Source organism: Schistocerca gregaria, chromosome 2 (genome assembly GCF_023897955.1).
Source record: "Schistocerca gregaria isolate iqSchGreg1 chromosome 2, iqSchGreg1.2, whole genome shotgun sequence".
Taxonomy (NCBI): domain Eukaryota; kingdom Metazoa; phylum Arthropoda; class Insecta; order Orthoptera; family Acrididae; genus Schistocerca; species Schistocerca gregaria.
In genome coordinates this window covers 602,712,819-602,728,635 of record NC_064921.1, presented here as the reverse complement: position 1 = coordinate 602,728,635, position 15,817 = coordinate 602,712,819, and positions in this window count along the sequence as shown.

Below are 15,817 nucleotides of genomic sequence, written 5' to 3'. Positions count from 1 at the left end.
GTAGGTATTAAAATCCATGGAGCAGAAATAAAAACTTTGAGATTCGCCGATGACATTGTAATTCTGTCAGAGACAGCGAAGGACTTGGAAGAGCAGTTGAACGGAATGGACAGTGATTTGAAAGGAGGATATAAGATGAACATCAACAAAAGCAAAAGGAGGATAATGGAATGTAGTCGAATTAAGTCGGGTGCTGCTGAGGGTATTAGATTAGGAAATGAGACACTTAAAGTAATAAAGCAGTTTTGCTATTTGGGGAGCAAAATAACTGATGATGGTCGAAGCAGAGAAGATATAAAATGTAGACTGGCAATGGCAAGAAAAGCGTTTCTGAAGAAGAGAAATTTGTTATATCGAGTATAGATTTAAGTGTCAGGAAGTCGTTTCTGAAAGTATTTGTATGGAGTGTAGCCATGTATGGAAGTGAAACATGGACGGTAAATAGTTTAGACAAGAAGAGAATAAAAGCTTTCGAAATGTGGTGCTACAGAAGAATGCTGACGATTAGATGGGTAGATCGCATAACTAATGAGGAGGTATTGAATAGAATTGGGGAGAAGAGGAGTTTGTGGCACAACTTGACCAGAAGAAGGGATCGGTTGGTAGGACATGTTCTGAGGCATCAAGGGATCACTAATTTAGCATTGGAGGGCAGTGTGGAGGGTAAAACAGTACATAAGTGCAAGCCCCAAAAACATTGCTGGCGCAGTGGCGAGTATGAACGCAGATCTTTGCTCTGTTTCTCGGTGGGCACAAAACCTAGGTGTGAAACTAAACCCCAAGAAATCCCAGATCAGACTTATATCTCATCCAAAGTTAATCAGCCGGTACTTACGCGAAACAGTCCCTACAATACTCCTCAATGGTACCCAACTACCATACCAAAAAACAGTAAAAGACCTTGGAATAATCTTGGATGAACACCTAAACTGGGAAGAACAAACAGTCACAGCTTACCGGAAATCGCTCTCCTCCCTACATGCAATTCAAAAATTTAAAAAAAATATTTCCAACCCATGTTAAACAAAAATTAGTCCAAACACTAGTCTTGCCTAATCTTTACTACTGCGATGTAGTTCAACACGGCACAAATAGTGAAAATTCTAGATGCCTCGAGCTAGTGACGAATGCTTGCGTTAGATACGTGTGCAATATTCGGTTGTATGATCATACCAATCCTTCATACTCCCAGCTAGGTTGGATACGCCCACATACGGCACGCGATCTCCACACGATGTGCTTACTTCATCGATTTCTTAGCCACTGGTGCCCCCAATACTTATCTTCTCACATTAAACACCTATCATCATTCCACAATCGCAATACCAGATCGTATACGTCTAGCATCTTGGCTGTTCCTTTACATAACACAAAATCTTTCTCCGTGTCATTCTCCATCTCAGCCATACGACTATGGAACGCACTCCCTGTGATTTGCGTCTTATCCAGAACTACTCAACATTCACGAGGGAACTCAAAACTTACATATTAGGGACGGTATAGCCACCATTGTTGTGCCCCTCCCATCTCTTTCTTTCTCCTGTCCGTCACAGCTTCGAATTTTACCATTCTATTTCTCTTCCTCTAACCTATCTACCTCTTATATATCTCTTTCAACCCATTCTATCATCTTATGTCTCTGCTCGATGAGAATAACTCACAAGCTGCAAGAATATAACGAGAAAATTCCCAACTAACAATGGAACTGACATTCACAAAAGAAAAGTATGTTTACTTTCATATACATAGTCACTATTATTATTATTATTATTATTATTATTATTATTATTCTTGATTGTTACAATTATTTTTTTATTGTTATAATTATCATTGTACTACTTTCATAATCTCTATTTTTTTTCTTTAACATCAATACTGCATAATTCGTTATATGTCCTTAATGTTATGTAGAAACTGTAACTCGTTTAATCTGAGTATGCCTAGTTAGGTGTAAGAGAGGGCCTGAAGGCTCTAATCTTGCCAGGTAAAATAAATGCATAAATAAAATACAGATTCAGAAGGACGTAGGTTTTAGTAAGTACTGGGAGATGAACAAGCTTGCACAGGATAGGGTAGCATGGAGAGCTGCATCAAATCAGTCTCAGGACTGAAGACCTCAATAACCTGTAGTTTACGTCACACCGCTGCTGATCGCTACAACCGAAAACGATGACAGAAAACCACAATGGGCTAACTTCTGCAGTAAATAGTGGCAGTGTTCAGTTACTCATTTTTAATGGTTCCACTTAGGTTTTACATGGTGGGTATTAATGAATAGTTCCTTTTGTCAGAGTACCGTTCTTGATGTCGCACCAACTGGTTATTTTTCCAAGATACTGGTTGCTCCATGGATAGTCGGTTTTGACAATGCGTGGTATAGTAAGTCAGCTGCTTAGTTTGACTTAAGGCCGGTTCCTTAGTGATGCATATAGGCAGAGCAGATTTTCTTCGATTAAGTTAGCCTGGGTTCGTACCTAAAGTTTGATTCAGTTGACATTCCACGAGTTGGAATTCGGTGCGGATTTGTGACATGTTGTTCAGGGCTATGTTATGCTTGGGGTATAAACAGTTAGTCTGCGGTCTTGTGTGATTTAGGTTCTCACCTTCTGTATGTTAATAGATCCAATCTATTTAGCGTTCAGTAAGAATTGTTCAAGTATACGATACGGAAAGAGAATTTTATGGCTTTTGTAAGCTATGCTGAGTTAGTGACTTGATCGGTGGTTAATACTCAAGGCGATGTAAAAGTTTACATTCCTGGTGTTCATGCTCAACTCAATCAGAATACGAAGTTGACATTAATACTCTTTAATATTCACAGGCTGCTTATTACACAGCTATATGCGATCACTTACAGATTATCTGTAGAGCTATAATACAGTACATTAAGCTTACGATAAACGTACGTAGACTGACGGTTCTGTTAACGTCATACTGCGTTCGTCAGGATTACTAATATATGAAGAAAAATGTTATGCTATAGGAACTTGGAATATATAGATTGCCGAATCGAAATTGTCTTGGTTCTACGGTAGTTCATAAGGCATTTTGTGGTTAACCATGGCTACAATGAAATTGATTAGAAGCACTGGAATTCGCATGTATATAGGAACATTAGTATTCTTACATATCGTAGCCAATATGAGGAGGCAATATTGGCATATTCCTACACCCAAGCCGTTTCTAAGTGACGAGGTTGTCATTAAATTAGTCTTTGTAATAACTATATAAGGTTTGCATACAACTGTTGGCACGGCGTTTTATCGGAAAGGTAGCATATAGGAAGGATGTAGTAAATTGATAAAATAGTCTTCAGAAGTGTCAGTAACCTTGAAACAAAACCAAAAGAATCAAGACTATTTGTATAAGTATTTATACAAGTGAGATATATTTATGCATAAGACTGCTGATACAAGAGATCGAACTGAACTAAAATAATTTCTTTATTGGGAGGGGAGTCAGGTTATTTTCGTAGTGTAGGGATGGTACCTTCGAGTGCCATCTCTACCGATCCGTTAGATACTATGTTAGTCACTATAAGGGATGACAACGATGGAAGCACGTGCCGCTTTTACCTCTGGGCCTTCAAGCACCGAACCCTTCTCAGCAGTACCATTCCGCAGAACAGGAATCGATCTCTTGGGGAGTTCCCTAAGTCGACAAAGGGCAATCGATGAATAACAGTTGTACTTACTATCTCACGTGCTAAGCTGTCATCCAAGCTGTGCCGACTGTCGACGTTCCAGATATTACAAAGGTCATTGTAGAAGACAACATTTTCAAACACGGAGCGCTGCGCATGATGATCCCTGATGGTGCAAAGTTTTTCTAGTTGGCAGTTGGATAATAAATAATTTCACGTTGCGACGTCACCCACAGTATGACAACTGCCTACCACCCACAGACGAACAACCTTATAGAACGCTCTTATTAGGGTGGAATAGAACAATGGGAATATACAATGAGGTGACAAAAGTCGTACGCTAGCGATATGTGCACATATAGATGGCGATACTAAGTCGTACACAAGGTATAAAAGGGCAGTGCATTGGCAGGGATGTCATTTGAAATCTAGTGTTTCATGTGAAAAGGTTTTCGCCAGTATTATGGCCACACGACGTGAATTAACAGACTTTGAACGCGGAATGGTAGTTGGAGCTAGACGCATGGGACATTCCATTTCGGAAATCGTTAGGGAATTCGATATCCACAGTGTCAAGAGTGTAGCGAGAATATCAAATATCAGGCATTATCTCTCACCACGGACAACGCAGTTACCAACGACTTTAACTTAACGTCCGACAGCAGATGCGTTTTCGTAGAGTTGTCAGTGCTAACAGAAAAGCAACACTACGTGAAATAAGCGCAGAAGTCAACGTAGGACGTACGACGAACGAATTCTTTAAAAGAGTGCGGTGAGATTTAGCGTTAATGGGCTATGGCAGCAGATGTCCGAAGGAAGTGCCTCTGCTAGCAGCACAATTTCGCCTGCAACGCCTCTCCTGGGCTCGTGACAATGTTGGTTGGACTCTAGGTGACTGGAAGACCGTGGCCTCGTCACGAGACCCGATTTCAGTTGGCAAGAGCTGATGGTAGTGTGGTGTCACCGCCAGGCACCACACTTGCTGGGTGGTAGCCTTTAAATCGGCCGCGGTCTGGTAGTATACGTCGGACCCGCGTGTCGCCACTATCAGTGATTGCAGACCGAGCGCCGCCACACGGCAGGTCTAGAGAGACTTCCTAGCACTCGCCCCAGTTGTACAGCCGACTTTGCTAGCGATGGTTCACTGCCTACTTACTTTCTCATTTGCCGAGAAGATAGTTTAGCATAGCCTTCAGCTACGTCATTTGCTACGACCTAGCAAGGCGCCATTATCAGTTACTATTGATATTGTGAATCATGTACCGTCAAAACCGACGTTCATCATTAATGGATTAAAGTTAAGAATTCCACCAGCTACGTCCCTTGTTTCTAAATTCTAATTTCCTTGTCCTGTTCCAGACCTCACGCCAGCCTGCGTGAGCTAAATCGCATGCCTTTCGGCCTCCTCTAGTAACACGGTGTTGGCTCTCCTGCCAACCACAACATTGGCGACGAGGATGGGATTTACTAGTTTTAAAATATGTTCCCTTACACGAACGTCAGAAACGTTCTGTGCAATTGCATCTCGTACCATAGTATCTGAATAAGGGAGTCCACACTGACACTCAAAAACATAATCCCTAGTAAGGCCTTGCAAGTTTGCAACCCACTTCCGATTAGTCTTACCTGCCGTACGTTTTGTACGAAAGAAGGTATACCGTTTGGCAACTACATTGACTGATTCGTTGAAATATGCATCTAATGCAGACAAAATTTCTTCGTAGGACAGAGTTGCTACGTCACGTCGGGGAAATAATTTGACTATCACAGGGTACGTTTGTACGCCGACCGAAGACAACAAAAATGGCTGCCGCTCGTTACCTTGAATTCTGTAGGCGGTGAGATGGAATCATAAGGTGTGATTGAAAGTGTGCAGGCTTCTCTCTGGGCATCACCCTTAGTAATTTTGCCAAAACCTTCCGGAAAGTTGAGACTTTGTGAGGACTTCAAGGAAACAGTGAATCCACAACTAGTGATTGCAACTTTCCCTTTAACCCGCCCGGAAGATCTTTTTGTCAAACTGTGCCCGGGTAAATATTTTTCGAAGTTGGAGATCGCAGATGCTTACTTGCAGATATCGGTGGACAAAGAATCCCAGCGCGTTTTGGTGGTTAACACGCATCTTGGGTTGTATCAATTCAAACGACTGCCATTCGGGTGTGCATCCGCCCCTGCATTGTTTCAGCAATATCTGCAAACTGTTTGTGCGTCGGTCCCTACTGTAGCAAAGTCTCTGGGCGATATTGTGATCTCTGGAAAGACGGAAGAAGAACATTTGGCCAATATCAGAGCATTATTTCCGGTCTTGCGACAAAGTGGTCTACGATTGCTGAAAGACAAATGTGTGTTTTTTGCTAGTGATTTGCCATATCTGGGACATGTACTGAATGCCCAAGGCATACATCCCAGTCCCACGCACCTTCGTGCCATACAAGACTTGCCTTCGCCACAGAATTTGAAGCAGCTACAGAGTGTGCTGGGAAAAATTACGTATTACCACCGAGATATTCCGCATGCCTCTTCCATTTCAGCTCCGCTTCATCACTTATCTCGTAAATGTGTTCCGTTCATCTGGACGACGGAATGCGAAATCGCCTTTCGCCGGTTGAAATCGGGGTTGCTTCCAGTACTTGCCTTACGCCATTCGATCCCAAAGAGCCCGTCTTGTTGATGGTGGATGCATCGGATTTCAGGATGGGTGCTGTGCCTGCGCACAAAGATAGATCGTACGATCGCCCTATTGCGCGTCCAAATTGCTCTCGTCTGCTCAAAGAAATTATTCACAGATCGAGAAAGAAGCATTGGCTCTCGTATTTGGTGTTAAAAAGTTTCATGATTTCTTGTATGGTCGTCCTGTGCCTCTGTAGTCGCACGGGATCTGCCGCTCGCCGCCTGCTTTGAGCGACGGTGCCGTCCGGTCAGCGCCCCGGGGACCCATCTACTGGCTCGCCTCAGCCCCAGGTGTTACCGACGCTGCCTTCCATTTTGCCCCATGGCGGCGCGCCGTCGCCACCGTCGCCGCCGCCGCCTGTTCTCCCGCCGGCGACGCCCGCAGTGGACGCGACGCTGCGACCGCCGGTCGCCTCCCTGGGTCACTCGCCGCCGATCGCTTCCCATGACCAGTTGTTCTCCGACATGGATCTCTTGCCCACCCCGGACCATACGTCGTCTTCGCCCGTCGGGTGCCCGGCCCGATGGAGGTCGACCCTTCGACCTCTCCTGTCTCTCTACGGGCGCATACACCGCATGTTGGCGTGTACCCTGGAGCAGGTTTTCAGGCGTTTCCTAGCTCCCCGCGGTCCGAATGGCAGGGTGCGGGTGGCACAGCCTCGCCTGTTAGGCTCCCCACCTCGTCGCATACGTCAACACGGGCGGAAGCCTTATGCCACAACCGTACGCCGATTTGCGGGGGAGGAATGTGGTGTCACCGCCAGACACCACACTTGCTAGGTGGTAGCCTTTAAATCGGTCGCGGTCTGGTGGTATACGTCGGACCCGCGTGTCGCCACTATCAGACTGAGCGCCGTCACACGGCAGGTCTAGAGAGACTTCCTAGCACTCGCCCCAGTTGTACAGCCGACTTTGCTAGCGATGGTTCACTGACTTCTACGCTCTCATTTGCCGAGACGATAGTTAGCATAGCCTTCAGCTACGTTATTTGCTACGACCTAGCAAGGCGCCAGTATCCGTACTATTGATATTGTAAATCATGTACCATTAAGAGCGACGTTCTCCATTAATGGATTAAAGTTAAGTATTCCTCCAGCTACGTCCGTTTTTCTCAATTCTAATTCCCTTGTCATGTTCCAGACCTCACGCCAGCCTGCGTGAGCTGAGACGCGTGCATTTCGGCCTCCTTTAGTAATACCCTGTTGGCTCTCCTGCCAACCACAACAGACAGCAACAATTAACATTATCTCAGTAGAAGCAGTTCCATCAGGTTCACCCAGCAATGTTGCCAGTGCAGACACCAACAAGTGACATCATTTCGGTAGAAGCAGTCCATCATTGGCATCCAGTAATGTTGAGCAGGTGCAGGTAACAGTCCGTAATATTCATTATCACTAATTAGACAGTTCATCAGAGTTTATCAGCAGAAATTAAACATTTCCAAGTGGCACCCACCAATGTTAATTCCTGTAAGCACGAACAACAGTTTGAATGCACACACAATTGCTTTTACAAAATCATTATCAATGCTCTTACACTAAACATACAAAATATAGCAAACACACAAATGATATCAGATAATTGTCATATTAACTATTACAAATACACAAGTATCAGTAAACCTATAATATTTATGGGTGTCAGTGCAAGCCACAACAAACAAGTAAAATAATATTTAGGAGATAGGTCGGTACCACTTATTTGGGATTAGGAAAGGAAAACACACAAAACACACTCACTCATCTTTCATCCACTTTTAAGTACTACAGTGTTATTGAAAGGTGTTAACTGTGTAAATGCAATTCTGTCTAAATTTGATGCTCAATACGTGTGTCAAGTAGTAGTGGTACAGTGTATAAAAGTTAATAATAGTAAGTCAACGTCATAGTCATCATGTCAAGACCAATGTTTGCCAAGCCAACTTTTTCTGAACAACTGTAAGTGTGCCATGATATGCAAATACTTCCTTTCTCCAAAAAAAGTATATACTGCCTATTAATTTAACAAAGTGTGTGTGTAGACAATCTTCCTTCTACTTGAGTGTTCTAGTCTGCCATCTTCATCCTCCTTGTTCCATATAAACCAACAAAAAAAAAAAAAAAAAAAAAAAAAAAAAAAAATGCGCCTCACTTACCTCTTATCCATCAAAACTCCAATAATCATCAACATTACACAGTCTCAATACTTCAATAATACCTCTTCAATACGTCGATACATATAAACCTTATCGCCAATATCATTTCACTTCCATAACAACTCTTTCCTCTAGACAGTCTCCTCGAACAACTACAGATGAAATCCTAGTACAAACTTCAATTCATCATCCCATACAATCCGAAGACATAATGTCCACACACAACCTCTGTGTAATCCATCTGACTCAAATCTTCTACTCATTATGAATTATAAAAGACATTTTGGTTACCTTGTCCATCATTAAATAAAAGGAACAGCCTTTAGTTTGAATAACATTCAGTAAGTAAGTACGAGTACGGAGTGTGAATGATCGTAATAATTCACAGTGTGTACACAACTTCAAGAATCATGGCACAACAGAAGCAAACATGTGGAGTATTTCTTGTGTCAGGTGTCATTTGCTATTTCAATTGCTCCCGAAGAATGCAGTGTAATAACTGCCAATACTGCCAATAGTCTAAACCTAGTGTTGGTATGTCATGTCGTTAGCTTCCTTCCTATTAGCATAAATTTATAGAGCTTCCATAAAACCTCCAGACTTCGATGAAGTTTCTTGTACCAATGACGTTCGTAGAATTATAGCAGTTCATTTTTTTATCTTAAAATATAAAGCACTGAGCGTAAGCAAAACATGCAATAGCGAGTAAATATACCAATAGAGAACAGAATATCAACAAATGGATGTAGCACAATCCCTACAACGAGGCTCTGCCAAACGAACAGTCTATAATTAATACCATAGTGTGACCTAAACTCCATCTTCGTACACCGTACATCAGCATTCCTATATACAAAATTAAAGAATAGTTATGACAACAAAGCAGAAATGTGTAAACATGCAATGCATACGCAAAGCAGCAAATATATATCTTACATAATAAACAGGTCATGAGCATCATATCAGCATAAGCAAATAAATGTTCATATGTAATCTTAATAAGTAAACATGAAGGCGCAAGCAGAGAAATCACAAAGTATAACTTACATACATAACCATATCAGCACAATTAATCAGGTGACAATTATAATTTACATAAATAAGCACAGCAGGCACATATATAAAAAAAATGTGACATCAGTGAAAGAGTAGTGCAGCCAAGCGAATCATGATATGCATAATTAACAACCCTGTTCATTAATCAATCATTGTCAAAATCAGTTAACACAAAGTATAAATCACGTAATCGCGAGCAGCAAATTACGTCTAAAGTACGTACCTAAGTGGAAATATGTTTCCTGAAAAATAAACTCAATTAATAGTTACCATTTTAGTTTATTACTTTCTTCTTCGAAATGACATTCTTCCTGAAATTTTCTCGATAGCAAGCCCTCTTAACGTCGGACACACACAGAATTTACCTGAAGTTCTTAAATATTTTATACAACTGTATCCTGAAAAATACTGAACGTTAATAACATAAATTATCAAGTCACTATAGCTTTATACTGAATTTATTCGGAGAAATTAGACTGCTGTCAGTGCAGTCGCACTGAGCGCTCGATCAGCTGTAGGTACGCGTGACGTAGGAAGTAATTGTTTGCGGTCAACGATGCAGACTTGACTGTTGTTTTGAGTATGTGCCGCCGCCGGAACACGGCGCGGTACCCTTGTACTCTCCGTGTGTTTGCGTATAACTGTTAGTTTCACAAAAGTATGTCATTCCACAAAAATTTTAACGTTCGATATATGATGTATTCCCTTAGAGCGCCGAGATTTAAGAGTTTCTACTTCGACAGTGTTATCATGAATAATTTTGCGAACTCTATATGGACCGTTATGAAGTAGAAAAAATTTGCGAGACAAGCCCTTTCCTTTCTGAGACAAACGATGAGACTTAATTAACACCTTTTGACCAACTGACAAGGTTTTTAAACGACCAGGACGTTTAGCTGATTTTTCTCTTCTAGCAACCGCAGATGCAATATTTTGTAGAGCCAGGTTGACAACTTCAGAATGCCGCAGTTTCCGTGAAGGCGGAAAAGGAACGATTTCAGAAATGCGATTTGTCGGTGCTTTATGTTTTAATATCAATATAGGCGGTAAAGAAGTTGAATCATTAGGGAGTACATTCAGAATGTTTTGAAAAATATGAAGATACTGATCCCACGTTCTGTGATTCTGATGACAATAAAGTCGACACAATTTATTGATTTCCTTCATCCATCTCTCTGAAGCGTTAGATTGAGGGTGAAAAAGTGAAATGGAAATTGGTTTCATCTTACGACGCCGTAGAGTACGAAGCCAAATTTTAGAGCGAAACTGTGATCCATTATCTGATATAACCTTATCAACATGACTCACTTCTTTAAGAAAATGTTTGGTGAAAGCATTAGATACTGAACGAGCTGTTGCTTTGCGTAAAGGTGTAAAACACACATATTTTGATGTCAATTCCACTGCTACCAAAATGTACGCAAAACCATTAGTAGAACGAACCACTGGACCGAACAAATCGACTGCAGCCATCTCCTTTAATTTCGCTGGAATGATAGGAAACAACGGTGCTCTGTGAGAAATAGTTGGCGGCTTAGCCTTTTGACATAATTTGAATTTGGCAAGAACAGATCGAATACGTTTCTCCATGTTACTGAAGTAGCAATTTTCTCGCAATTTATGAAATCATTTTCTGGGACCAAAGTGTGCATAACTGAAATGTGTATACCAAATCAATTTATTAATCCACTCATCAGAAATGCAAAGTAACCAAACAGAGATGTCGACCGATTTTCGCTTAAAAAGAATATCATTGCGAACTAAATAATACTGTCTAATCGCTACGCTTTCCTTTCTCTTCCACTTCTCCTTAATGTCCTGCCAGATTGGATCCTTGTTTTGCTCCTTAGCGATGTCCTGGAGCGAAGGCGAAATATAATTTTCAAACGCAACACCTTGAGCATACATCAAACAATAATTGTTTTCTTTGCAGTCCTCCGCAGCACTTTGTTTCAAACCAATAGGTGCACGTGATAAAGCATCCGCAATAATATTTGAAGAACCCTGTATGCAAACAATACTAAAATCAAATTCCTGTAGATACAGCGCCCATCGAGACAATCTTCCATGTTTTAATTTTGTTGACATAAGAAATTCCAGAGCTCGATGATCGGTGTAAACCTTAGTATGTCTGCCATACAAAAATATGCGAAATTTTGTGAAAGCCCAAACAACAGCCAAGGCTACAAGTTCCGTAATCGAATGATTCTTTTCTGATTTAGAGAGAACACGACTTCCAAATGCAATAGTTTTCTGTACTACAACGCCGTTTTCTTCTATCTCTTGAAATAAGTGTGCACCTAGGCCTTTGTATGATAAGTCCGTCGCCAAACAAAAATCTTTAGATAAATCCGGATGTGAAAGAAGTGGAGCAGCAACTAAACCATCACGAAGTTGTTCAAATTCTGATTGAGCTTCCTCATCCCAAAACCAATTAGAATTCTGTCCAGATAGTTCACATAAACGAGGTGTGGCCAAATCGTCCAATCTAACAAAGCGTTTAAGAAAATTACAGACACCAAGGAAACTACAAACATCACGTTTTGTAGTAGGAACAGCATAATTACGAATAGCGTCTAGTTTCTCTGGATCAGAAAGAATACCTTCTGTAGAAATAATATGACCAAGAAATTTCACCTGAGAACGACCAAATTCCGATTTTTCCAAGTTCACTGTAATGCCAACTCTTGCAAAAATACGTAATAATGAATCCAAAATGTTGTTGAGCTCACTCCAAGAACGTTTAGCAATAAGAATATCGTCAACATATGAAGTAATATTGTCACGAAGATAAACAGGTAAAATTTCGTTTAAACTACGAGTGAATGCTGCTGAAGATACAGTAAGTATAACGGTAATTTTCGAAATCACTTTTGGGTAAAATAGTCATATCCGGTTATTCTTTACCGACTCTCTAGACAGATTGATAGTTGAAGAGTTGTTTTGATAGATACAAAGAATAGTAAAAGAGTAGGCAGCGGTGCAGAAAACTAAATGGGAAATAGCACCACTACAGCTCGGGGCCCTGTGCACGCTACGGCACATATTCACTTAGTGTAGCGAATCCCCTGAGGACTTAAATAGCCGTACATAAATTCCTGTTTGTGACTTAGTGGCCAATTTGGTGGATGTGCGCACATAAATAGGTCTAACCATGAACGTGGATCTATGTCATTCTTAGAATTGCGAAAGATCTTAAATTTCCGAACAGTAAAAAAGTGTTTATAATCTAAGTTTTCGCCTCGTGGCGACAAAGACCTACCGCGTCTGTCCCAGTCCCAATGTCGATTATTGTCAAGTTCGCGCGCCTGACGCTCTCTTGTTGCTTCTCGGAAATGAAATAAATTATTTTCTTCAAAGCCCTCTGCTATCTCTGATTCTAAATTTCTTCTGCTGTCTTTTCCTACGATTTCGCTTTCAATTTGTTTGACTTGCTTTCGTAACGCCTCAAATTCCATTTTAACGCGTTCATTAAATTTTCCTGATTTTCAACATGTTTATTTATGTTCTGGTACTCTTCGGTTTCTGCAAATGACAATGGAGCTGTATCGTCTGAATCTCGGTCCTCGTTTAAACTAAGACTCATCAGTTTATCTGAAATCTCTTCAACTCTTTCCGATAAGTCACCTATTTGTTCTTTCTGTTTATTTACGTCTTCCGTAAGTGTCGTGACTCGGGTTTCAGTATTGACACATTTAGTAGTTAACTGTTCACATTGTTGTGTTAGATTATTAATTTTTTCATTTAGTACAGATTCATCGAGTCTTTCAAATAATTTCTTCCTTATCGTGTGCGCGTTGCGAATTTAGCTCTGAAAATAAACGTGGATTATTGGAACCAATTCACGGTTAGGAATTCTGTTTTGTTGATGATTAATGAATGATGATATATACTGTAAGAGGCTGTGGGTTTCGAGTAGACGTTAGCAGTTGTACGTAGGAGTGATAGTGATAATGAATCAAGATTAGGAAATGCGAGTCAGAATAATGCGACTAGGCTTGTATCTAGAAGTGGACTGATAATATATGACACAGTACCACCAGCAGTGTGCAAGCAGGCTTCCAGGGATATAATACGTAAAACTGCACATATTCTACGTCATATTAGATCGCAATTACATGCAATGGGAGGGTGTCTCAGTGTAACAGTAGTGCACACCAAACGTCGTGCAGAATACAGAAAATTTCATACACCAACATACTGAACACTGGAGTGAATTTGACTTTACAGAACTGCAGCCATTCTTTGATATGCTAATTATGGCTGGTTTACACGAGGCACATGTGAAACCTTTGAGTGAATTTTGGTCAGATGAGTGTGGTTTCCCTATTTTTCGAATCACAACGAGCTTTCCAAAATTTCACGGTATTCAGATATGCCTCCTATTCCATGACAAACTTAGAAGAGAAGAAAGAAAAGCCATTGTTGAATCAAAAGCTGAATCTACACGTGCTGTGTCTGAAATTTTCGTTGACATTCGCATTTCGTGTTATTTCGCTGGGCTTTATATTATATTTGATGAGCATTAGTACAGTTTCAGCTTACAATGTCCATTCAGGGTGTACATTCCTTTAAAACCTTGAAAGTACGGTATAAAAATATGGGCTGCTGTAGAATGTGAGACCAATTACGTCATAAATGCACAGTTGTTTGCAGGGAAGTCTGCTGAAGGATGGGTACATGATTTATTTGGTTATCTGAGGCGAAATTGGTAGGAAAATTATCAACGATAATTTTTGCAAGTTTGCGAGTTAATTATAGCACACACCAAAGGAGTTGTAGTTTGAACAATGTTCATGTGTCTCAAAATAAATCACTATTATTTTAGTGGAAATATTTTATACTTCGTCTCCGTATAGCTGCTAGAATTACTCTGGGGTCCAAAAAGACCCGATATATGTTTTTGCAGATCTGATACCGTGCGAGGGTTAAAAAGTGCTCGTTCGAGAATTTGCGAAAAATGTTTTACGGTCTCTCTCCGCAAAATGTTAGGTAAATGTTCGGGCGGTTTTGATGCGTATTCCTCACGAATACATTTCCGCCGCAACATCAAAACTATCGCAATTGCAATGGTGGAACAGCACGGTGGGCGAATTTCCCTGACGAACAAGAATGCTCCCTTGAAAGGAGAAGCCGTCCGGCTGGACACTGAGGCCGGGGATCGAGCCCCGCCGCCGGCAAGGCCGCCCGCCGTTCTCGCACGCTGTACCGTTAAAGCACGCGCCTCCGCTCCGGTCTACTTCTGAGCCAGAGGCCGGCGAAAGGTCGCTCTGCGCGACCGGACGCCCGAGAAGCAAGCACACAACATCTTCGTAAGGCGTTACCGACATGGGTTTTGATATATCCTCCCACGTAGGCCTTACCGGACATAGACTACAGCGTGAGAACGGCACGAAATGAAGTTCTGTAGGGTCTTCTTCGTTTCTGAGATCACGCAGGTTTCCAAATGCAGTGCGTTGTAGTTTCCGGATCATGCCAAGGAAATGTGATAAGACTGTTGCTGTCTGCAATATATTTAAATGATCTCGTAGAAAGCATCGGAAGCTCTTTAAGACTGTCTGCAGATGGTTGGGATGCCTGTAAGAAAGTAGCAACGTCTTAACACAGTATCTTTTTGCAGAATGACGCCGGCCGGTGTGGCTGAGCGGTTCTGAGCGTTACAGTCTGGAACCGCGCGACCGCTACGATCGCAGGTTCGAATCGTGCCTCGGGCATGGATGTACGTGATATCCTTAGGTTCGTTAGGTTGAAGTAGTTCTAAATTCTAGGCGACTGATGACCTCAGAAGTTAAGTCCCGTAGTGCTCAGAACCATCTGAACCATTTTTGCAGAATGACCTGCAGAGGATTAATAAATGGTACCGACTCTGACAGTTGACCCTGAACGTAAATAACTGTAGCGTATTGCGCCATAGGTAACAAAAAAATATCCACTATTATACAGCTACACTATTTATGACGAACTGCTACAATCACTATCTACCGAAGATACCGTATCTACGAATAGCTATCCAGAGTGAACTTAAGTGGAATACCACATAAAACAAACAGTAGCAAAATCAGATGTCATACTGGGATTCATAGGAAGAATCTTAAGGAAATGTAACTCATCCACGAAAGAAGTGGATCACAAGGCACTCGTTCAGTTGACTCATGAATACTGTTCACCAATCCAGGAGAATTACCAAGTGGGACTGATGGAAGAGGTAGAGAAGATTTAAAGAAAACACCGCCTTTTGCCAGGGACACGTTGGTCGGCGCGAGAGTGTTGCAGAGATGCTCAGTAGCAGACGCTACAAGATAGCCGTTGAGCAT